This window comes from Tamandua tetradactyla, chromosome 2 (assembly GCF_023851605.1).
Source record: "Tamandua tetradactyla isolate mTamTet1 chromosome 2, mTamTet1.pri, whole genome shotgun sequence".
Taxonomy (NCBI): domain Eukaryota; kingdom Metazoa; phylum Chordata; class Mammalia; order Pilosa; family Myrmecophagidae; genus Tamandua; species Tamandua tetradactyla.
Genome location: NC_135328.1, coordinates 119,850,129 through 119,875,132, shown reverse-complemented (window position 1 = coordinate 119,875,132; position 25,004 = coordinate 119,850,129). Strand labels below are relative to the sequence as shown.

At 38.6% G+C, this 25,004-nt stretch overlaps 1 long non-coding RNA gene and 1 pseudogene across 1 annotated transcript in view; both read right to left on the bottom strand.

Moving 5' to 3' along the window:
• The window catches only part of LOC143673751 (uncharacterized), a 153,843-nt gene that overhangs the window by 44,511 nt on the left and 84,328 nt on the right, over positions 1–25,004 (bottom strand). The window lies entirely within an intron of this gene.
• LOC143675239 (U6 spliceosomal RNA) lies at positions 11,525–11,621 on the bottom strand (annotated as a pseudogene).

Genomic DNA, 25,004 nt, shown 5'->3' with positions numbered 1-25,004 from the left:
AGTTTCTCATGAGTGCTATATTCTCTGAGGTCTATTTTTTTTTATGAAAATGACTCCTGGTTTGTATTCTTGAACCAATTGGCTGAGAATAATAATCTTGAGTCATGTTTTCTTTTTCTCCAAATTTTCTACCCATTTTCCCTTTGACTTCTGATACTAAATGTTACTGCAGAGACATCTGAGGCCAGACTGATACTTACTCCCTGATTTTTGAGTAGTTTGTTCTCTTTGAGGATGTGTTCTTTCTTCACCATTAGAGTTCAATAATTAGCTTAGGATATGTCTCAAAGTTGATCATTCTCTAGGAATTTTTCCTGCCATATAGTGTGAACTTTTAATCTGCAAATTCAGTTTATCATTCACTTCAGGGAAATGTCCTTCTATTTTATCTGTGTACAACTTCCCAATATAATTTATTGAGTTTGGGGGACACTAGAGACCCCAATTATCCTGGGCTTTGTTTGGGGGATTGGAAATTTTGTGGGTTTTTTCCTATCTATCGCCTTCTAATCATGTTCATCTCTTTGTCTTTTTCTTCTTTGTTCAATGTAATTGGCTCAATTGTTTCTTCCCTGTGATTGATCAATTTTTAGTCTTATGCATCATGAGCCTTGTAATGGGGTTCCTTTTATTTTAGTTTATTTCCTAAATCCTGAAGTCTTTTCATGCTGTCCTGCTGTTTTATCACCACATCTTTGGACTCTTATTTAGATCAATTTCTTCTTAAGATCTTCTACAGGACAAAACACCAGTAGAAAATCGATTATTGTATTTGGCTTATGTCCTCTACCACAACTAGTACTTTCTCTTTTGTATACTTTTTGTTTTCCTCTTGTGGGGAGCAACTATGGATGGGCATAAAAAGTGGTGGGGGACACTTTGGTACATAGGCCCCATATCACGCTTTCCACCTTGCTCATGCTAAGTGTGGGCAGCTCTTTCCAGACTCAATGTGGAAGAATTCTCCGGATGAGGGTCCTTCAAGCTACAGTTCCAGGGAGGATGTGGCAGCTTTTCCATTTGAGGGGCGTGTAGAGAATGTAAGGGTATGAGGTGGGAAGAGAGAGTTCTCAGAGAAGACCTTTGCTGGAGGCCCTGGGTTTGCTTTATCTTCTGAGAAGTTCCATTAAATATCCTAGCAGAGTCCATTCTACCCACCTGAGGAGATGCCCACCCCAGAACTTCAGCCATTTCCCCATCTCAAGGCCATGTCATGGAGCATGGCAAGCCTGGGTCTTCCTGCCTCTCCCAAGTCCTGCCATGGTCTCTGAGGTCTTCCACTTCGTGGGGAACAATTCCTCAGTTTTCACCAGGGCTTACCACGCAGCCTCGGTGAGATTCTCTCCAAGTATGAGGAGGGTAAGAGTTGAGTTTTCTCTGGATTTGTCAATTCACATTTTCCCCCTCAATGTTGCTTCTGGGAGGTAGGACAGTGCCATAGGCCTCTCACTCAGTATTATACCACAAAATACCCTCTGTTTCTTTCCTTGAGCTCCTCTTTTCAAAAGAGGTCACACAAGTGGTTCTCCTTTGTTTGGATGCTGCTGTTGAAGTTTTGCATTTAGTTGTAGCAGTAGCTCATTTCCTTAAGTATTCAGTAACCTGCTTTGTTCTACCATCTTCACCAGAAGATTCTCTAGTTATAAGAGATAATCACGTCGATGTGTTAGGTCTATGTATTATATATATATGATATACAATATATACATATAATTTTTGCCCTTAGTTTCTTTAAAAATGCAAAAAGTTACTTCTTAGAAAATAGTTTGGAAGTTTTGCAGTTTAATGCAAATGCTTGGAATTGGGTAACCTAATTGTGCATCTAGTAAGAGTCAAGGAGAGTATCATCTGCTTTGGCCCATCAGACTTAAAAACATCCCAGGTGCACTAGAGATGCAATTTGTGGGAAGACTTGATATGCCTCCTGAGAGAAATCACGCAGGAGACTGAGGGCTGACAGAGGAGACCCAGCAAGATAGGATTAAGATTCCAGATCAGGGGGAGGGAGACATCCTCTAAATCCATCACCTTAAGAAGTGTCCAATTAGGCAGCAAATACCTCTTGGGAAAAGAGGGATCCAAGGGTGTTCCTTGGTACCTTAGTTATTTAGAAGTAAAGTGGGCTACTTTTTACAGATGACATGTCTACTCTTCTTTGCTTATATGATTAAAAGTTACCTCAAACTCAGCCTGTCAAAAACTGAACACACTGCCTGTTCTAGTTTGCTAGCAGCTGGAATGCAATACACCAGAAACGGAATGGCTTTCAAAAAGGGAATTTAATATATTGCTAGTTTACAATTCTAAGGCCATGAAAATGTCCCAATTAAAACAAATCTGTAGAAATGTCCAATATAAGGCATCCAGGGAAAGATACTTTGGTTCAAGAAGGCCAATGAAGTTCAGCATTTCTCTCTCAAGTGAGAAGGTGATGGCAAACACAGTCAGGGTTCCTCTCTCAAGTGGAAAGGCACATGGTGAACACAGTCAAGGCTTCTCTCTCAGCTGGAAGGGCACATGGTGGACATGGCATCATCTGCTAGCTTTTTCTCCTGGCTTCCTGTTTCATGAAGCTCCCTGGGAAGCATTTTCCTTCTTCATCTCCAAAGATCGCTGACTGGTGGACTCTGCGTCGTGGTGCTGCAGCATTCCCTGCTCTCTCTGAATTTTCCACTTTCTCCAAAATGTTTCCTCTTTTATAGGATTCCAGTAAACTAATCAAGACCCACCCAAATGGATGGAGACATGCCTCCACCTAATCCAGTTTAATGACCACTTTTGATTAAATCACATCAAGATAACATCAAGGTGTGACTCCCTAAATCACATCCCCAGGGAGATGATCTAATTAGTTTCAAACATACAGTACTGAATAGGGATTAGAAGAAACAGCTGCCTTTACATAATGGGATTAGGATTAAAACATGGATTTTCCAGGGTACATACACCCTTTCAAATCAGCACACCTTCTTCCCCTATAAATTTGAACCTCCTCTTATCTTCCCCCAGCTCAGTGAGGCGTCATCACCTTCCCTTCATCTGGTCAAGTCAGAAAGTTGCTCTTCCTTACTCCACACCCTGCACCCAATTTACTTCTATCTTTTTCCACTGTTCCCATACTAACTACCATGATTTCTAACGGCTATAAATTGTAAACTGTCTTCATTCCATTTTCCCAAATGCAGAAATGTACCTATGAAATAGGACTTGCATGATGAAATAACATAGTAAAAATTTAAAATTATCTGGAATATTTTATCCTGAAAAGGCAGATTTCTCAGTTTTCCATAGAGATGAGGTCCTATGAAGAATATGAAGAATAGAGTCTAGACCAAGAATCAGCAAACTTTTTTGTAAAGGGACAGATAGTAATTATTTTCAGCTTGGCAAGTCATACAGTCTTTGTCACAATTACTAGATTTTGTCATTGCAGCACAAAAGTGCCACAGATAATAGGTAAACAACCTAATGCAACTGTGCTGGTTTGAAAGTGTTGTGTATCCCATAAAAGCCATGTCCTTTAATCCTGATTCAATATTGCAGGGTGGGAACTTTTGATTAGGTTGTTTCCATGGAGACTGACCCACTCAATTGTGGGTGTGGCTTTTTGATTAGATGGAAATGTGAATCCACCCATTCAGGGTGGGTTTTGATTAGTTTACTGGAGTCCTTTAAAAGGGGAGACATTTTGGATAAAATACAGTTTCTTCAGAGCTGACAGGGAAGCAGACATTTGGAGATGCTTGTTGCGCCAACAGAGAGCAAACACCTAGACACAGATGTTTAGAGATGCAGAGTCCAGCAGACATTGCCATGTGCCTTTCCATGAGATGCTAAGCAAGCCAGAATCCAGAGTTGTGTCTCAGAGGCTCTAAGTGAAGGCCCACAGATGCTTAGGGAGGAAACCACTGGCATCAGAAACTGGAAGCAATGGAACCAGGAACAAGGACCAGAATATGCCAGCCACGTGCCTTCCCATGTGACAGACATTGGTCTTTCTTGAATCAAGGTACTTTCTCTGGATGCCTTAGTTTGGACATTTTATGGCCTTAGAACTGTAACCTTGTAACTTAATAAATTCCATAAAAGTTTTTCCATTTCTAGTATATTGTATTCAAGCAGTTTTAACAAACTAAAACAGGAGCTGAGTTCCAAAAAAACTTTATTTATTTAAAAAGGGGTGGACATTTGAAAAGGAATTAACAATCCTTCCAAGCTCTTCCAGAGCATAGAAGAGGAGGGAACACTACCTAACTCATTTTATGATGCCGGTGAGAGTCGAGTATCTAGAATATATGGAGAACTCTTACAATTCAACAACAAAAAAATAAATAACCTCATAAACAAAAAAAAAGAGCAAACAACTACAATAGACTCTTCTCCAAAGAGGATATACAAATTCCCAACACATGAAAAGACGTTCAGTATCGTAAGTCATTGGGGAAATGCAAATCAAAACCACAATGAGGTAATACTTCACACCCATTAGGGTGACTATAATAAAAAAAAGTTAAAAATAACAAGTATTAGTGAGGATGTGGAGAAATCAGGACCCTCGTGCTTTACTGGTGGAAATGTAAGAGATATAGCTGAATTAAAAAAAAAACCATATAACCACTTTTGGGGGTTTCACAAAAAGTTAAACATAGAACCACCATATGACCCAACAATTCCATTCCTAGGTATATACCCCAAATAATTGAAAACAGGTACTCGAAAAATTTATGTACACAAATGTGCATAGCGTCATTATTCACAATAGCCAAAGGGTGGAATCAACCCAAGTACACATCAACAGATGAATGGATAAACAAATTGTGGTATGATCATACAATGGAATATTATTCAATCACAAAAAGGAATGAAGTACTAATAATGCTACAATGTGGATGAATCTTTAAAACATTGTTCTATGTAAAAGAAGCCAGACACAATAGGTCACATATTGTATAATTCTATTTATATGAATTGCCCAGAATAGGTAAATCCAGAGACAGTAAACAGATAGGTGGTTACAAGGGGATGGGATGGAGGAAGAGGAATAACTCTTAATGGGTACAGGGTTTCCTTTCAGGATGATGGAAATGTTTTTGAACTAGACAGAGGTGATGGTTACACAAAAATGCTATATAGTTCTCTCAACTCAAGCAAACTTCTTCTATCAGGCCAAATGGCCCAAAGAGTCGCCATTGCAATGTCTTCTGGGGCACCTTTTATGATAATGTTCTTTGAAGATAGGACCCCAGTAAAAAAGGATGCTGTCATTATTAAACTTAATCCATAGCAAAATCGCTTTACCTTTATAAATTACATTTATAAATTCAAATGTAATTCCAGGTGACCACTGAGCAGATGGTACACGTAGCATTCACACAGACACACACACACACACACACACACACTCACCTGGAGAGTTCTGGAATTTTGTCACTGTTGGAACACAGAGCATGGATCACACAGAAAAAACAGTCCAGGAATCCAGAAAGTTAATATTTAACTAAAAAGAGGAGAAAGTGTAAATTTCAAGAAAGCTTTAAGCCTTTCTGGAAGGGGGAGAGAGGTGTATTTTGGGGGGTGTGGGTCAGCTGAGTTTTTTTCATGAAGCTCTGCAAAGACTGCAGATGCAGAGAGTTGCCTGTGGCTACAGTGCCAGTTTTCTCCCTTCCTACTAAACAGTGCTCCCATTTGCCCAGTTGTCCATGCTGGAATCTAGGGGATACAGTCTCTCCTCTTTTTTCTCCTTCATCCCTTCATGCATCTCTCCTGCAGTTAGCAATGTGGGGCAAACCCCTTGCAAAGGCATGTTCAGTGTTATTACCTCTCAGTCAGATGGTTGCAAAAGCCATCTCACTGGTCCTCCTTACTTCAACTCTGTCCCTTCCAACATACCTCCCATGCAAGCTCCAGCATGCTTTCTAAGGCACACATCTGAGATTTGCAAGAAAAATGATGAGGAGCTCAGACTCAAAGGTGCAAATATCTGGGTTCGATTCCACACCCCAACGCTTCTCAGCTGTGTGACTTTGAAAGAGTTCCTTCTCTCTAAAAGCCATCTTTAGTGCATTGACAAAATGGAAATAACAGTTATCTATCTTATCAAGTTATAGAGAGCATCAAATGAAATAATATGTATATGTTACCCCAGTTCACTGCCTGACACTTCAGAAGTCATGCGAAGTAACAATCAAGGAAATGGTGATGATGGTCATGATGATGATGATGATGGTGATGATGATGATGCCCTCACCACTGTCTTGCTTAAAATTCTTCAACAGCTCTTCATGGCTCAAAGGAGAAGCATCCAAACTCCTCAGCATGTCATACAAGTTACCCCACTGTCCAGATATCATGCTTCTCTCTGCCCATGCCTTGTATGTCTTGCAGCTATTTTAAATGGCTTCGAGACCCCCAGAGCACCAGGTGGTCCCCTCAGTTCCAGGCTCTTCTTTCTAATGGCCTTCCCCTCTATCATTGCTTACCCTCCTGCCCCAAATTATAGCCCAACTGTTCAGTTCAGACTTCACTTCCTTGAGGGATCTTTCAAAGGAAATCGATGTCAACCTCATTTGCCTCCACACCACCCTATATTTAATTCTGTTATAATACCTATAACACTATAATTGCTCATGTCCTGATTTTCCCAGTAGATCCTATATTTTTTGATAGATTGTGTCTGATTCACTATTGAGTCCCTAGCACAGATCCTGAGGAGTACCATGAACTAACTCATTAAATATCTGTTTGAGTGAGTGGATGTATGAATGTATAAATGAATGTTAGTGACCCTGAACTTTCAGTTGCATTTTTAACGGGAGCCTTGTCTGCTCTTTTCCACTGCACACTCAATAAGAACTTGCCAAAGCATGATAATGTACAGGCAGGGGCCCACATTCGAGTCTAAATCTCAAATGGATAAGTGTATGTTTCAAAATTATTGCAAGAAAACAATGTTATCATTGACAGAAAAAACCTGGTATACAAACAATACATTCAGGTAATCTTCAAGGGGTGATTGAACATTTCTTTGAAAAAGAGGATGAGATATATTCAGTAACCCTAAGGAGTTTGTTTACAAGCACCTTCCTGACATTTTGACTATCAGGCATTTTTCTCAAATGGAATGCCAAGAATGTGCCTTGAGCAGTGAATACTTCTGTGTTTGGGGGCCCCAAGGTGCACCCTCCCTGCCCCTTGCCCTTGAGACCAAAGGACACTTGCTGTCCTTTCATCTTTTTTTTCATAGATGGAAAAGCTAATAATTGATGATGTTAAAAAAAATCATTATCAAAAATGGAGTTGGTTTGCTAAATGTTGCCAGAATGTACTAGAAACAGCTTTTAAAAAGAGAATGTATTAAGTTACAAGTTACAGTTCTAAGACCATAAAAATGTCCAAACTAAGGTATCCAGTGACAGATACCTTGACTTAAGAAAGGCCAATGGGTTCACAGCACCTCTGTCAGCTGGGAAGGCACGTAGCTGTGTCTGCTGGTCCTTTCGCTTTGGTTTCAAACAGCTTCCCCGGGAACATTTTTTTTCTGCATCTCCAAACATCTCTGTCTGTGTCAGATCTGAAGCTTTTTCCAAAATGGTTCCCTCTTAAAAGACTCCAATAAGCAGAGTAAGACCCACCTTGAAAGGGCAGAGACACATCTCCCATCTAATCAAAAGGTCACACCCACAGTTGAATGTGTCACACCTCCATGGCTTTTCTGGGTTACACGACAATTTTAGACCAGCACAGGAATCAATACACAAACTACTAAAACACTGTAGCTTCTTTGGAACAGAAGTTCATACCTAACATGATGCTTTAAGATAAAGCTATAGTGCTTTTTTTAAAAAACATTTTTATTGTGAAATATATATACATAAAGTAGTAAATTTCAAAGTACATTTTAACAAGTAACTATAGAACAAATTTCAGAGTTTCATATGTGACAGAGTTCCACAATTTCACTTTTTACCTTTTAGCTATTCCACTATGCTGGAGACTAAAAAGAAATGTCAATATAATGATTCAGTAGTCATATTCATTTGTTAAATCTTAACTTCTCTGTTATAACTCTTCCTTCTTCTTTGATCCTTCTCCCAGACTTTAGGGATATTTGGGTTATGCCCATTCTAACTTTTTTCATGTTGAAAGGAGTGTGTCAACAATATAGAATAATGGGATGGAACTGGTTGATGTTCTTGGAGAGACTGAGTTTCAGAACTTATCTGGCCTAGGAACTATCTGAAGGTTTTAGTTCTGGAAAGTAAACCTAGTATATGCAACTTTTGTAGGAACTCAGACAGAGCCTTGGGTGATCTTTAGGTTTAACATGAATAACATTGATTGGGGGTTGGCAAACCTTGGCAATTAACAATATCTATTTTGCATAAGAGTAACCTCCACAATAGCCTCTCAACTCCATTTGAACTCTCGTAACCACTGATGCCTTATTTTGCTACATTTCTTTCTCCCCTTTTGTTCAGGATGGCATTGTTGATCCCACAGTGCCAGGGCCAGGCTCATCCCTGGGAGTCATCTCCCACATTGCCAGGCAGAGTGGCATCCCTGGATGTCATGTCCATATAGAAGGGAGGGTAATGATTTTACTTGCAGAGTTGAGCTTAGAGAGAGGCCACATCTGAGCAACGAAAGAGGCCCTCTGGAAGTAACTCAGGCATAATTTTAGGTAGGCTTAGCTTCTCTGCTACAGAAATAAGTTTCATAAGAGCAAGTCTCAAGATCAGGGGTTTGGCCTATTAACTTGGGAGTCCCTATGATTGAGAGAGTATCAGGGGTTTCCCAGTCCAGAAGGTTTAATAGTTCTATAATTTTTCTCCAGTCCCTCAAGGCACTTTGCCAATACTTTTTAATTATCTACCCAACATACTCTAAGATGTATCTGGGTATTACGTTAAGCTATACACAGAATTACAAGCCCTCATTCCCATTTTGGGCTCCATTTGGACTGGATTAAATGAACTATCCAGACAGGTTGAGTTGGGAAATTAAGGTTTTGGATAAAATAAAGCTTTCTTCCTTTGGTCTCATAAAATAGGTGAAATTCTAAAATAAGACACTGTCATCTTTTATCCTGTATCATTTTACCTTAGTCTCAAACCAGATCGGCTTTGTTCTTTTCTCTAATTGAAGCCTCATCTCTTTTTCGGTTTCTTTAAGAGTTGTTACATGTAGTACTGCAGAATTACAGAGCTGTAGAACTCCAACTCTGAGTCTTAGATGTCACAGAGTTACCCAAATCCAGGGATATACCACATTATACATGTACAGCACAGCATCTCAGAATCTAGAAATAACAAAAGTTCAGGAACAAATGTGACCGCCCTAAAAGCTTACAATCCAGGACCCAATTTTCTTATAAGTATTCTCTAAAAGAAACCAAACAATATTTTTCCCCTTATTTCTGACTTATTTTGTAAAATATAATGTCCTCAAGGCTCATTCAGCTCCTTGCATGCCTCACCACTTCGCTGCTTTCTAAAGCCGAACAATTTTCCATCATATGTTTACATCACAGTTCACATTGCTGCTTCTCGGTCATTGACCCTTTTGGCCACCTCCATTCATTGGGCATAATGGATAATGTCCAAAATAAATGATCCATGACTCACAATATCCTCACTTAGTTGCACAATCATCATCATCACTATTAATTTTAGATAATTTCATTACTCCAAAGAGGAAAACAACAGATAAACATACCCTCACCAAAGAAAAAATGCAAAACTCCTCTTGACACTTATCCCTCCCCGCCACCACAATTACTTATCCCTAGTATTGCTGTGGTGCTTGTGATGTCTTCCTGTTAAATATAGGCATAGCATGCAATTGCAGTTTTCCCTCAAACCCCTCTATTATTGACTCTTTGTACAAGATTCATACCTTTGAAGTGGTTTGTGCAAAAACTTATATTTGTAATGTTAATGAGCAAGATACATGGCTCTGTACAACCCCTTTCAATCATACTCACCTTCACTATGGCGATATGGCTTATAAACCCACTAATGAATTATCATCACTTCTTTCCATTCCCATACATTGAAGTTCAACCTCAATAGGTAACCATTCACCTATCTCTAGCTCCTGGCTATTTCTAGGTCCTCTATATTATACATTATAAGACTCTGAGTTTACCTTTACCAGGGTCATGGTAGTGAAACCATACAGTATCTACCCTTTTGTGTCTGGCTTATTTCACTCAGCATTATGTCCTCAATGCTCATTCATCTTGTCATGTGCTTCAGGATATCTGCACAATATTCCATCATGTGTATATACCACATTTTGTTTATCCACTCGTCTGTTGATGGGCACTTGAATTGTTTCCATCTTTTGGCAATTGTGAATAATACCACTATGAATATCAGTTCCTAAATGTCTGTTCGTATCACTGCTTTCAGCTCTTCTGGGTATACACCGAACAGTGATATTGCTGGGTCATAGGGCAACTTGATATTTCGATTTCTGAGAAACTGTCAAACTGTCTTCCATAGTGGCTGTACTATTATACATTCCCACCAGCAGTGCACAAGAGTTCCAATTTCTCCACATCTTCTCCAGTAGTTGTAGTCCTCTGTTTAATAGCAGCCATTCTTACAAGTGTGAGATGATATCTCATTGTGGTTTTGATTTGCATTTCCCTTATAGCTAAGGAAGATGACTATCTCTTCATGTGTTTTTTAACCATTTGTATTTGCTCTTTGGAAAACTGTCTATTCATATCTTTTGCCCATTTTATAATTGGGTTGTGGTTTAGTTTTCAGTTGTATGATTTATTTATATATACTGGATAGCAAACCCTTTTCCAATATGTGGTTGCTTCTTCACTATTTTTGACAAGGTCCTTTGAGGCAAAGAAGCATTTGATTTTGAGGAGTTTTCACCTATTTATTTTTTCTTTCATTACTTGTGCTTTGGGTGTAAGGTTGAAGAAGCTACTTCCTATTATTAAATGTTGAAGATGTTTCCCTATATTTTCTTTAGAAGTTTTATGGTACTGGCTCATACTTTAGGTCTCTGATCCACTATGAGTTAATTTTTGCATAGGATGTAAGGTAGGGGTCCTCTTTCATTCTTTTGGCTATTGATATCCAGTTTTCTCAGGCCCATATATTGAAAAGACTATTCTGTCCCAGGTCTGTGGATTTGGCGAAGATCAACTGACCATAGATTTGGTAGTCTGTCTCCACAATCTCAATTCAATTCCATTGGTCACTACTTCTGCCTTTGTACCAGTACCATGCTATTTTGACCACAGTGGCACAATAATAATCTTTAAAATCAAGAAGTGTTAGTCCTCCCTCTTTGTTCTTCTTTTTAAGAATATTTTTGGCTATTTGAGGTCTCTTTCCCTTCCAAATAAATTTGATAACCAGCTTTTCCAAATCTTCAAACTAGGTTGTTGAAATTTTTATTGGTATTGTGTTGAATCTATAGACCAATTTGGGTAAAATTGACATCTTAACATTTAAACTTTATATCCATGAGCATAGAATGTCTTTCCAGCTATTTTAAAAATATGGAACACTCACGAATTTGCATGTCATCCTTGTGCAGAGGCCATGCTAATCTTCTCTGTATTGTTCCAATTTTAGTTTGCCGAAGCCAGCACTGATTGTCTCTTTCTCTTTACTTCTGTGGCATGTACCATCCTTTGGGAACTGAACTCGGAATTCAGTCTAAACTTAGCCATTTCCCCAAATAAATGCTGATAAGCTTTTCTGGTAGCAGAAGTTTTCTATTCCTCCCAAACACTCATATGATGTCACTGTTTTAATTCAGTGTCAATGTCAGGAACTGGTATGTTTCACTTCACCAGATATGTCTCCACTTTTCCCTTGGCTACCAAAAAGATGAGCATTATTTTGAAGATTCAGTGACAATAACTATGCCAGCCAGTGTTGTCATCCCATTCTTCCTCTCCCTTCTATATTATAATGAATTGTTCATTTTTATTCTAATATTCAGCGTGGGCTCTGAGGTCAAACTACCTGGGAATGGATCCTTACCAAGTCTGTGACTTAGAGGTAGTTAATTAATCTCTCTATGTCTGTTTCCTCATTCCTAAACAGGAATAATTAAATGACTTAATACACATGAAATACTTTAAACATTACCTGACACAAAGTCATTGCTATGTCAGAGTTATATATACTTATTAATATCAGTTGCTTCATATGTATTTGGGAAGCATTTGAGGGATAAATTGTAAATATATAACATTAATAAAATACATTTGCTGTATAATTTATGGTCTTTGATTTTTCTTTTTGATATAGCACTGGTCTTGACAAATTTGATCCAGTATCTTACAGCAACCCCTCCACCTCCAAAAAAAATCTAAATTTACCTTGGAAGCTGGAATCAAAATTGTAATATGTTTCTATTCCAAAGTGTGAGTTTCTCTATTGCAAGTTCCATGATTTGCATTGCTGAGAAATCTGTGTTAGCCAGACAGCTACCAATCCTCTCATTTTGCTATGTTTGAATAATTTGTGTGTCAAAGGGAAATTGTGATTTAACAATCAAAATAAAGAGAATCACAGGTCTCAATCCTAACATCATTTGAGGCATAGCGCTTTATGCTCAGACATCAGACCGTGTTGGTACAAAGCTATGGATGCATAAATCTGTTTCAAAAACCACTTTCCAACATCTCTCTGGCAATGAACTATCAAAATAGTTCAAGAGCAAAAAAAAAATAGAAACTTTTTGGTGGATCAGACTTCAGACCTTCTTTGCTCTGTAAGCATTTGACTCATGATTCGAAATTCATGTCAGGGACTCAAGCTTTTCATCTGGCCGTTAGGCCTTAACTAGGGAAGCGATGGTGAGGGACACAAGTCCTGGCTCTATTCATGGAATCACGCCACCCAGAGGTCGACCTGAACAACCAAAGAGGCAATTAGGACATTATGTGGAGTTCTTCCTTCCTGGGCTGGGAGCAAGTCATAAAAGCTGTGGGAGCTCAGGAATGATACTTAACCTCAAGCCAGGACCCTCACTTTCAGTATTAGCTGCAGTTTGCAGAGCACTCACATTTCATGCTCTGCCAGTCATAGAATTCAAAGTGGAAAGTGAAAATTAACCTATTAGCCACTTTTAAATGGCTGAGTTCAAATTCTTAGTGAAAGCACTTGGGTTCTCATGATCGACTAAGTCACCTGTTGCTCCACTTTTCCCCTCTTTCAAAATATTTTCAGACTCTTGGAGCTTACCCCTCTGTTACATTATTTTCATTATGACTATCAATCAAGTACATAATATTCATTAAGCTCCAACTCTTTGTGATAGAAGCTACAGCCCACTTAGAAGCCTCATTAAACTTACCTCTCACAAAACTTAAAACACTAAACATTTCACTTAAAGTGTAGGATGATACAAACTGCAGCACTCAATTCTATGATGCCAACTCACCCAGTATGGGATGGAGGGAAGTGTGTAGAGATCTGAAGTCAGACATGAGCTTGGCATATGTGCAGGTTTGAAAGTATGATGTACCCCAGAAAAGGCATGTTTTAATTCTGACCCAATCTTGTGGGAGTAGCTGTTTCTTTTAATCCTAATTCAAAATTTGTAGGGCAGAAACTTTGATTAAATTATCTCCACAGAGAGGGCTTGTGAGGGTAGTTTACTAGTAGAATTCTCACCTGCTATGCAGGAGACCTGGGTTCGATTCCTGGCCCATGCACTTCCCCAAAAAACAAACAAGCAAACAAACAAACAAAAAACCAAAGAAGCAAAAACCTTTAACAAATGGTGCTACAATAACGGGATACTCACATGGAAAAAGAATGAAATATGACGCCACCTGTGCTGGTTTGAAAAGAAGTATGCCCCCTAAGAAAAGCCATGTTTTAATCAAAATATCATTTCGTAAAAGTAGAATAATCTCTATTCAATACTGTATGTTTGAAACTGTGATTGGATCATCTCCCTGGATGATGTGCTATAGTCAAGAGTGGTTGTTAAATGGGATTAGGTGATGACATGTCTCCACCCACTTGGGTGGTTCTTAATTGGTTTATTGGAGCCCTATAAAAGGGGAATAAGAGATTCAGAGAGAGCAGCACCACAAAGCAGAGTCCACCAGCCAGCGACCTTTGGAGATGAAGAAGGAAAACGCTTCCCGGGGAGCTTCATTAAACAGGAAGCCAAGAGAGAAAGGTAGCAGATGATGCCATGTTCGCCATGTGCCCTTCCAACTGAGAGAGAAGCCCTGACCGTGTTCGCCATATGCCTTCTCACTTGAGAGAGAAACCCTGAACTTCATTGGCCTTCTTGAACCAAGGTATCTTACCCTGGATGGGTGCCTTAAATTGCACATTTCTATAGACTTGTTTTAATTGGGACATTTTCTCAGCCTTAGAACTGTAAACTAGCAACTCGTTAAACTCCCCCTTTTAAAAGCCATTCCATTTCTGGTATATTGCATTCCGGCAGCTAGCAAACTAGAACACCGCCATACAGCATACAATATATATATTGTATATCTATAGATAGATATATAGATATATATCTATATATCTATCTATAGATATATATATCAATATATATATCTATGTATCTATATATATATATCTCCACGGAGACATGACACACCCAATTGTGGGTGTGACTTTGGATTAGAGGGAGATGTGACTCCACCCATTCCAGGTGGGTCTTGACTAGATTACTGGAATCCTTTTAAAGAGGAAACAGTTTGGAGAAACGGCAGAGCAGATCAAGAGAGAGCAGCAGAAACTTCAAGGCTGACAGAGAAAGCAGAGACACACATGTTTGGGGATGCTTGGAGCCCAGCAGACGTTGCCATGTACCTTCCCATGAGATGTTAAGCAAGTCAGAACCTGAGGAGAGCCAAGGGAAGCCAAGAGATGAAAGCTGGCCCCAGAGTAACAAAGTGAGGCAGCCCCACATAGACAGAGACTGAAAGCAACGAAGCCCAGGAGCAAGGGACCAGCAGATGTCACCCATGTGACTTCCCAACTGACAGAGGTGTTCCAGATGGCATCAGCCTTTCTAGAGTGGAGGTAACCTCTTGTTGGTGCCTTAATTTGATACTTTCACTTCCTTAGAAGCATACGCTTGTAACTTATTAAATTCCCTTTTATAAAAGCCATTCCATCTCTGGTATATTGCATTCTGGCAGCTTACAAACTAGCATAGCATGTTTGGAAGATCTGAAGTCAGACATGAGCTTGGCATGTTTGGAAAAAGTCAGGAAATCAGGAAAGAACTGAGGGCCAATATAAAGGAGGGAGGTGGAAAAGGCAGAACCCCGCTCTCTTTGATGTGTCTGTGCTCTTTTTACACATGCTGGAATGTCTTCCCCACAGCCCTATATGCAATCAACTAAGTCTTCAAATAATGGTAATCTTTGCTCTACATGTAATGGTTGGGAAGTGATTTTCATTACAATGATCTTACATTGCTGATTTTGTATCATCAAAGAGAAATAAGTATGTATGTATTGATACCCTACAATTTTCTGAAGTTTGTTTAAGACGGTTTGCAAGGAAAATGTAAAGTACAGCACAAGAGTATGAAACAGAATTAGATAAGAAAATAAACAAAGATATGCATTAAGTGGAGCCAGAAATAAGCTTTATACTGATTATTTGTCACAAGGTTGGTCTATAAATTTGGTTTCTAGCAGCATGGAGAGAAGCCTGATGGTTACTGGAAAGTGACCATTTTAACCCTCATAGTCACACATATTTTTAAAGCCAACAGAAGAATCAGGAATCATCTACTCCAACTCTGACATTTCAAGATAACGCAGGTGAAGTGGATGAGCACATCCACAGAGCTAGTTGGGTCAGAAGAGACATCAACTTTCAGAAGAATCATTCTGCCTCCCAAGGAGGCAACTAAGAATCAGAAGCAAACCAGAGGATAGAAGTCACCTTCCAATGAGTTTGGAGCTTCCTTTGAGAGCAGACAGGTTTATTCTGCAAAAGCCTCCTCTGAGATGTGAATTGAAGAGTATTGTTAGCTTCCACTTAGATAACCTTAATTGTTGTTGCACTCAACTAAAAAACCTGAAAGAATGTTTGAAACCCAATGAAGCCTTTAGGAGATGGCACATTTCTTACCTGTCATTTGGCATCAGTAACAGACTATACCTGTGGTTTCACCACCAGCTCCAATGACCTCCTGTGCAGATTCAGTTTCTGGGACTTTGGCACAGGCATTTTCCATTTATTTGGGGTTTTATTCGTTCTAGGGAGTGGTAATCATGTATCCTCACCCTAGTGAAGAAATTCTTTTCAATGAAACTGTAACTTACTAGTTTGCGTCTCCCCATTCACAACCAAATGGTAACTGTACAGGAAAGACCTCATTATGCAACATTTCTATTGTAATGGGAGAAGAAAGGAGTAATTTTTAAGCATTGTTCATTTGGTGCTGAGACAATGATGTAGCTTAACCTCTTAATTGAAATAATAATAAGAAAAAATGTGGCATCACACCCATGTGATTAAGAGAAAGACTAAACAAAGAATTCTCTAACAGAAAATTCCTAGAAGAATGTTCACATTTCTATTCCTATGATAGTCACTAGTGAAAACTTACCCAAATTCTCCAAATAACTGTCATACCAAATACCTGTATAATTTTCAGGGGAAAGAACAAGGTGATGCATAAGAACAGCTACATAAAAAATATCCAACAATATTCTATATATCATATGACTTTTATATCAAAACAATCAGAGATAAAAAGAAAAAAGATCAGAAGAAAATGCCTCAACACATCAAGAATGTGAATGAAGCAGATCTGGTTAGGACTAAATTAAATCAGACTAAAAGGTACAGGATGATACGGAATATGTATTAAAAAGTATGCATCTGTGTGAGACCAAAGGAAAAGATGTCTACTTGGTGCAAGATTTATATTATCTGTAGCCCACTATCTAATTAATTTGTGTGGTCAGTTTATTCAAATACCAAAATTACATGAACCTAGAATAAGGAGTGAGATCTTGTTGGTTTGTATGGATTAGAGTGACGCCTTGATACACCCCAGAGTAATTTAGGCAGAAAATAAAAAAGTATTTGCAAAACCTCTTTGAGGGACTGAGAAAAAAACTGGCAATATTAAACTTCCCCAGGTGAGGATTCCAGACATTCTCACAAGCGTTAGGAACTACCAACTTAATTGGCCAAGCCCTTGATCTTGGGTCTTGCCCTGATGAAACATTCCTGTGAAGGAAAAGCAAACCCTTGCCTAAGAGTCACCTCCAGAGAGACATTTTTGTTGCTCAGCATGGCCTCTATCTTGAAGCCAATTCAGCAGGTAAGCCCACTGCCCTCCTCCATACATGGGATATGACTCCCAGGGGTGTAAATCTCCCTTACAACATGAGACATGACTCCTGGAGATGAGTCTGCCCCTGGCATTGTTGGATTGAGAAAGACTTCTTGACCAAAAGAGAAATGAAACTAAATAGAGCTTCAGTGGCTGACAGATTTCAAACAGAATCAAGAAGTCATTCTGGAGGTTATTATTATGCATTATATAGATACCACTTTTTTGTTTTTTAGGATTAAAATAGCTGGAAATATCTGAAACTGTTGAATTGTATTCCAGTAGCCTTGACTCTTGAAGACGATTATATAACTATATAGCTTTTTCACAATCACATAATTATGAAAACCTTGTGGTTGGCACTTTAACCCGTATGTGAGCAGATGAGTAAAAAAATAAGAATGAAAAATAAATAAATATTAAGGGGGGATGAGGGCTATGGGATGTTTTGGGTGTTATTTTTCATTTTTATTTTTATTCTTATATATATACTTTTTTTGAGTAATGAAATGCTCAAGAATTGATTGTGGTGATGAATGCACAACTATATTATGATACTATGAACTACTAATTGCACACTCTGGATGATTATAGGGTATGTGAATATATCTCAATAAAATTGCATTTAAAAAACGTTAAGAATAGTTGTTTTACTGATGAAACTGTAAGAAATGTTTCTTTTCTTTCAGTAGTTTCCTAATTTCTACAGTTAAAGTAATTGGATTTAAAAACCCACTTAATACACCGAATGAAGTTGAATGTGAGAAGGATAGGGAAGGAGGGCTGGGGGCACATATGAAACCAGAAGGAAAGACAGACTATAAAGACTGAGATGGCATAATCTAGGAATGCCTAGAGTGTACACTAACAGTGACTAAATGTACAAATTAAAAAGTGTTTTGCATGGGGAAGAACAAAGGAATGTCATATTGCAGGGTGTTGAAAATAGATGGTCATTCATATTTTAAAACTTTAACTTCTGTGTGAGACTAAAGCAAAAAATGTTTATTTGGTACAAAATTTGTGTTTTGACTAGTACATTTCCTAATATAACTTATATGGACAGGTTAATTGAACACTTTAAGTACATGGAACCTTGAATAGGGCATGAGATTTTATAGATTTGTCCAGTGTGATGCCCCAATAAATCCCAGAGTGATTTGAATAGTGAATAAAGAAGTATTTGCGAAGTCCCCTTGGAGGAAGGGTGAGAAAGGGAGAAAATTCAACTTCCCCATTTGGAGAGTTTCTGATATTCTCGCAAGTAGTGGGGACAATCAATCAATAGGCCAAGCCCTCAATCTTAGGGTTTGTTCATGTGAAACTTAACCCCACAAAGGATAGGCTAAGCTTACTTAAAATTAGGCCTAAGAGTCACCCTGAGAGAACCTCTTTTATTGCTCAGGTATGGCCTATCTTTCAGCCAACATGGCAAGCAAACTCACTACCCTCCCCTTCTCTATGTGGGACATGACTACCAGGGGTGTAAACCTCCCTAGCAATGTGGGACAGAAATCCTAGAATGAGCTGGGACTCAGCATGAAGGGGATGAGAAAATCTTCTCAACTGTAAGGAGAAGAAAGAAATGAGGCAAAATAAAGTGTCAGTGACTTAGAAATTTCAAACAGAGTCAAGAGGTTACCCTGGAGGTTATTCTTATGCATTATATAGACATCCCCTTTTTAGTTTAAGGTGTATTAGAGAGGCTAGAAGAAGTGCCTGAAACTGTAGAGCTGTGTTCCAGTAGCCATGTTTCTTTAAGATGATTGTGTAATGATAGAGCTTTTGTAGTGTGACTGTGTGATTGTGAAAACCTTGTGTCTGATACTCCTTTTATCTACAGTATGGATTAAAAATAAATAAATAATGGGGGAACAAATGTTAAATTGAGTACATAAACATAGTAGTGATCAATGAAAGGGAGTGGTAAGGAGTATAGAAAAAAAATAGGGAAAACAAAGGTTAAAGTATATTGGGTAGATGGAAATACTAGTGGTCAATGAGAGGGAGGGGTAAGGGGGTATAGTATATATGAGTTTTTTATTTTTTCTTCTTTTTCTGGAGTGATGCAAATGTTCTAAGAAATGATCATGGTGATGGACATACAACTGTGTGATAACATTACGAGTCACTGATAATAATACCAAGAATGGAATGTTCATATGTCAAGAATGTTCATGTTTGTATGTTGTTATGTTCTATCAATTAAAAAAAAAAGATGCACTGAAATCCTAAAAAAAAAACAACCCACTTAATTAAATATGCTATTTCTTAATTTTCAGATATCAAAAAAACATAAAGAATATATTTTTATTTTATAATAGCACAATCATCTTTTTGGTCTATTTCGCAGACTGTGGTGGTTTTAAATATGTCCACAAATTCTTTGACACTCCCTCTCTTTAAAAGATGAACACTAACTTCCCTTTCTTTGAAGGTGGATTAGACTTAATGACTTGCTTCTAACAAATAGACTGTAGTGGATGGAGCTGTGTAACTTCAGAGGTTACATCATTTTAAAAAGTATAGCTTCCAATTGGCTCTGTCTCGTAGACTGTTGACTCTATGGGAAGTGGTTGCCATGTGGTGAGAACACTCAAGCATCCCTGGAAGAGGCCCATGTGGAAAGGAACTGAGGTCTCCCTTCAGCAGCCAGCACCAACTTCCAGGCATTCAAGTCAACCGTCTTGGAAGCAGATCTTCCTGTTCTGGGCAAGACTTTCAATAATTATATTACATCCATCTTCTCTTCCTGACCACCTGCCCTGTGGACCCCAAGCTCCAACATCAGACAAAAGAGTAAACCAGTGCCCACAATTACATAAGGTCAAGTCCCTCTAAGACCCTAGGTGTTCTCCTTCTCTGATGGAAGCCTGACTGATAAGGCTGACCTAAGATTCACGTTTAAAATATTTTTTATGATGGACCCATCCTTCTCAGAGGTCCTCCCTGAACTGCGGAAACTTATTCTGTGGTCTATAAAAACAGCAAATTTTTTTTAACACAATGGTATCTGAAGTAGTGGAAAACACATCAAATTCCAAATAGTTCCAGATCAGAGCATTCTTCTGGACACCAGTCCAGGGTGGGTCAACGAGTCATGGCTAAAGCAATGGAAAAGCCATGGTCCTGAATTCAAGAGCTAATGTCAAGTGACAAAAAAGTATTTGCCCCACTTTACACCAGAGAACACTATTCTTAATGGGACTGTTCTCCAACACTCGGAGTTTTCTGTTATCATAGAGTTCCTTTCATTGCGTGATTTTTTAAAACAAAAAGAGAGTGTTATAACATTATAAAGGAATATTTTGAACAACGAAAAAAAAATTCTTAACCCACAACCCTGTAATCCTTCCTCTCTAATACAACAAATGTTTTGCATATTATAATCTAAAAGTTCATGATGCAATTTAGGGCTTATAAGTTTTAATAAAGACGTTCTTGCAGAAAGTTATTCTTCATTGCTACCCATGAGAAAAAGTGTGCAGTATACCTATGGGACCCCAGCATGCACAAGGTGTTGATAAGTTAATAAGACATTTTCATGCATGCTTTACAAAATAGGGGTCAACCTTTTCAGCCATATTTTATTAGCTTTATTAGCCTATAGAGGAAGTGCTGATTTTTCAAATGCTTCCATGATACCAAATGCCAAATTGCTCTTTGATTAGTAAAATTATGTATACAGCATTTATTTGAAGATTTTGTATATGCTCTGTTCTGAACAAGTTGCCCATATGACCGAATCAAGCTTTATTAAATATGTTTGCTGTGCCCAGTTTGTGGTTTCCAAAATACATTTCCCACTAATAGGAACCAGGGCTGCATGGAGAAACGGCTCCATACCAGGTCTGGCCCAAGAAACGTTACAAGAGAAGGCTAGAACCTCTTGTCTCACCACAGTTCCAGGAAGCTATCAAAACTACTAGATTGTTTCAAAGGAAACAGGAACCAACTAGAAGCAGCTCCCATTGCCAAAGATAAAATAATTTGAACATCAGAAAGAATGACTGCAGCTCTTTTCCTGGTGCCTCGGAGGTGGTCGGTTGCTTCAGCATAAAGCTGAACGTCTCCTTCCCAGCCCCTGGCTGCCAGAAGCTCATTGAAATGGATGATGAACGCAAACTTTGTACCTTTTACGAGAAGTAAATGACCAGAGAAGTTGCTGCTGACACTCCGGGCAAAGAGTGGAAGGGTTGTGTTGTTGGAATCAATGGTGGAAACAGCAGACAAGGTTTCCCCATGAAGCAGATGTCTTGACCCATGGCCATGTCCACCTTTTACTGAGTAAGGGGCCTGCCTGTTATAGACCAACAAGGACTAGAGAGAGAAAGAGCAGATCTGCTTGGGGTTGCACTATGGATGCCAATCTGAGCATTCTCAACTTGGTTATTGTAAAAAAAAAAGGAGAGCAGGACATTCCTGGACTGACGGATACTGCCAGGCCAAAAGATCTATCAGAATCCCCAAACTTTTCTGTCTCTCTAAAAAAGATGATGTGTGTGAGTATGTTGTGAAAAAACCCCAGAATCAAAGAAGGTAGAAACCCAGGACCAAAGCACCCAAGATTCAGCCTCTTGTTACTCTACGTGTCCCACAAGTCAGTGTCGGAGTACTGCCCTGAAGAAATGGCGTACTAAAAAGAATAAAGAAGAGGCCACACAATGTGCTAGACTTCTGCCCAGGAGAATGAAGCAGGTCAAAGAAAAATGCCAGGAACAGAATGCCAAGAGTTGGAGGCTGTTCTCTCTGACAGCTTCTACCTCTTAAGCCTGAGTCTAGTCAAAAATAAGATTTTCTACAAGTCACAAATAAATAAGACCAGACATTAAAAAAAAAAAAAAAAAGACTGCAGTGGATTGAAACATCAATTTTGCTAAAAACTCATACATTCACGATGACACTAAGAACAATAAACAAAACGCATTGGTCACCTCTAGAGGATGTGAGTGAACCAACACACCGTTCTGAAAACTCGTAAATAAAGAGAAAGGACCAAAGCATGTATCCTGCCTTCCTTGTTCAAACTGTTTTTCAAGACAACCACCAGGCTGATGAGAGAATTCTAGCCAATAAACACAACAGGAATCATAGAACTAGCAAATCACCAATTGGTAACCCTCAGCGGTCCTCAGTGACTGCTAAAACCATTAGCTGCAAGACTGCTGGGAACTCTGTAATGGATGATTCAGGCTGAAACACCTAAAGAAAGCCACACCAACATTATCAGCGCTAAATGAGAGGCAAAAATTTCACTGTGCTGTCCAGAGCAGCAGACCCCAAAGGACGGCGAGACTACCCCAGGGCCGTGCACAGTAACGGATAGCAGGAAAATATTGGAATTTTTATTTATTTATTTATTTATTTCCATTTTTGCTTCATCCTTTTAAATTTTTGGTTTCTGCATATGTTTCAGTATATCTTAAACATTGGTACTTCTGCATGTGTTTCAGTATATCTTAAACATTGGTACAGTAGGACATTTAGGTAATGCATAAAGGAAACATGTATAGAGGTGCATGTCTTTTCCATATATACATATATATATTTTTTTCTTTTAACGGAGAGGTTTTTTTTCAAGTTGATAGCATCTGCCTCTAGGCCACCAAGCAAACTCCTGAGCCTCAAGTAACCCCAAAATATAAACCCGGTGCCTATTATTAGCAGAAGAACTGTTGTGCCATTTTGAAAGAGACCTCTCTTCCCTGCTCCCTCTTTTGAAATGCCTATGTTTTAAAGCCTTTCAGTAAACCCGGAGGCTTCAGGCCATCTCAATCTGTTCAAATTCCTAAGGGCACTTAGAGGCAATAACTTCATTTAGCGAAGTCTTTCTTGAGCATTGTAGAAAGGATAAGTGAGAGAGAAAGCTAAAGATCACAGCCTCTCACTGGCTGCAGCACCTGGGCAATATTTCCCTATGAGCTCATTGATTGAGAGTTTATTTGGGTAACATTCTAGAGATGAATCTAGTTCTAATTGAAAAGCAAGCATTTGGGTTTTGGGAAAGAGGAAAGAAAACAGCTGCTAGAATAAGCCACAGGGCGGCATTATGACAAGTTCTCTGCTAAAACCAAACTCATTTGGTTCGCTCTGAGCTGTCATTCAACTTCAACACTTGTAATTTCTTACTGGGTCAAAAAGACACCATAAAACCACTAAAGAGAGGATTGAACTCAAGGTTTGCTCCTTTTGCATAACAGATATGAAAGAAAACCGCTACAATTAAAATGCATTTTATTCTGTTCATTAGGAGCATATTTGACCTAAAACAACTTAGCAGTTGGCAATTTCCAAAAAAAAAAAAAAAAATACGAAAAGAAGATTAAACTGAAATGCAATTCATTGATTTATTTGTTGTTCTCGTCAAGTTTCAGGGATACTGACTATAAAGTTGTACTTTTCATGGACAGTCTATTTAAGAAAATTACTGTTTTCTTCTCCAATGTTTTGATCACCTAGAGAATAAAAAGAATAAACTTTACCACCTTACACTTAAACAAGAATTTTCAAAAGCATATTTAAGTTTTTTCCTTAAAACTTAAGACAAATATGATAATTATCTAACTGCTTGGTAAGTTGCTAATTCTATAAGTATTCCTCGATTGGAAAGCTTTCTGATTGCAGAACTCATCAAAAGTGATCAGTTGCTTTGAGTAGTTTATTCTGCAATCTGATTCTATTTCATCAATACAGTCAAGTCACTTGGAAATGGAATTAATTCTGTTTATAAAGCACTTTCAGGAAGACACTGCTGGACGGCTACAGATGTTACCACACCTGTTGACTACATCCCAAATTTAGTCATCATCCGCTGTACAGGAAATTATTATTATTCCTCCCTGGTTTCCTTCCTGCCATCAGAAATATGTTGAACAATGACATAATAGAGTAGGCAGCGGCATTTGCTCATCTAGAATTACAATATGTGGAGAGTGCATTCCCAGAGGCTCAGTCTTGCTTATGATCTCACAAACATCTGCAGGGCGATTTAGGGACCAGGACAACCAAAACGCTTTCCCTGAGGGAAAGTGAGTCATAGAGAACTGGGCTTCAAGGCAGAAAAGAAAGAACGGAACACATTTTAATATCCAATAATTATCCTCATCCATGGCTTGTTTAAAGTTGTGTGGTTGACTTGAATAGGGCGGATACTTTTACATTCGAAATTCGACTATTTTCAAGCCTAAAAATATGTCTGAAACAAAAATCAACCCTGTGTGTAACATGCAAGCTTAGTTTTTAAGATTATAAAAACCTAGATGAAAGCTTTAAAATCCATCAATTATCAAGGCATTTGCCTCTATCAGCGAAGCATGCATCAATGACAGATGCAAAGAAACCAGTTCTGGGAGCACCTTAGAAGTCAATTGAATAGAATTGCACAGTTAAGTTCTCTGCCAAAACTGATGGGCAAAGTGTAGTTTTGAGGACCTGTGTTATTTGGGAAAAAGTAGTATTTGAGTTCTCAAGCCATAAAATGAGAAATAGGATTTGGCAGATGAAACCCATACTAGCTGGAAGCGAAAAATGGTTTGCTTTTCTGTTTTGCAAATAAACGATCCTTCGCTGGCCAGTTTACTCAGCCATTTGGAGTTTAGTTCTTAACAAGGTAAAGATCCATGATTCAGATTCAACAGGGGCTGGTTAGCAATAAACATCCCAAGGACAAAGCTCTCTTTCAT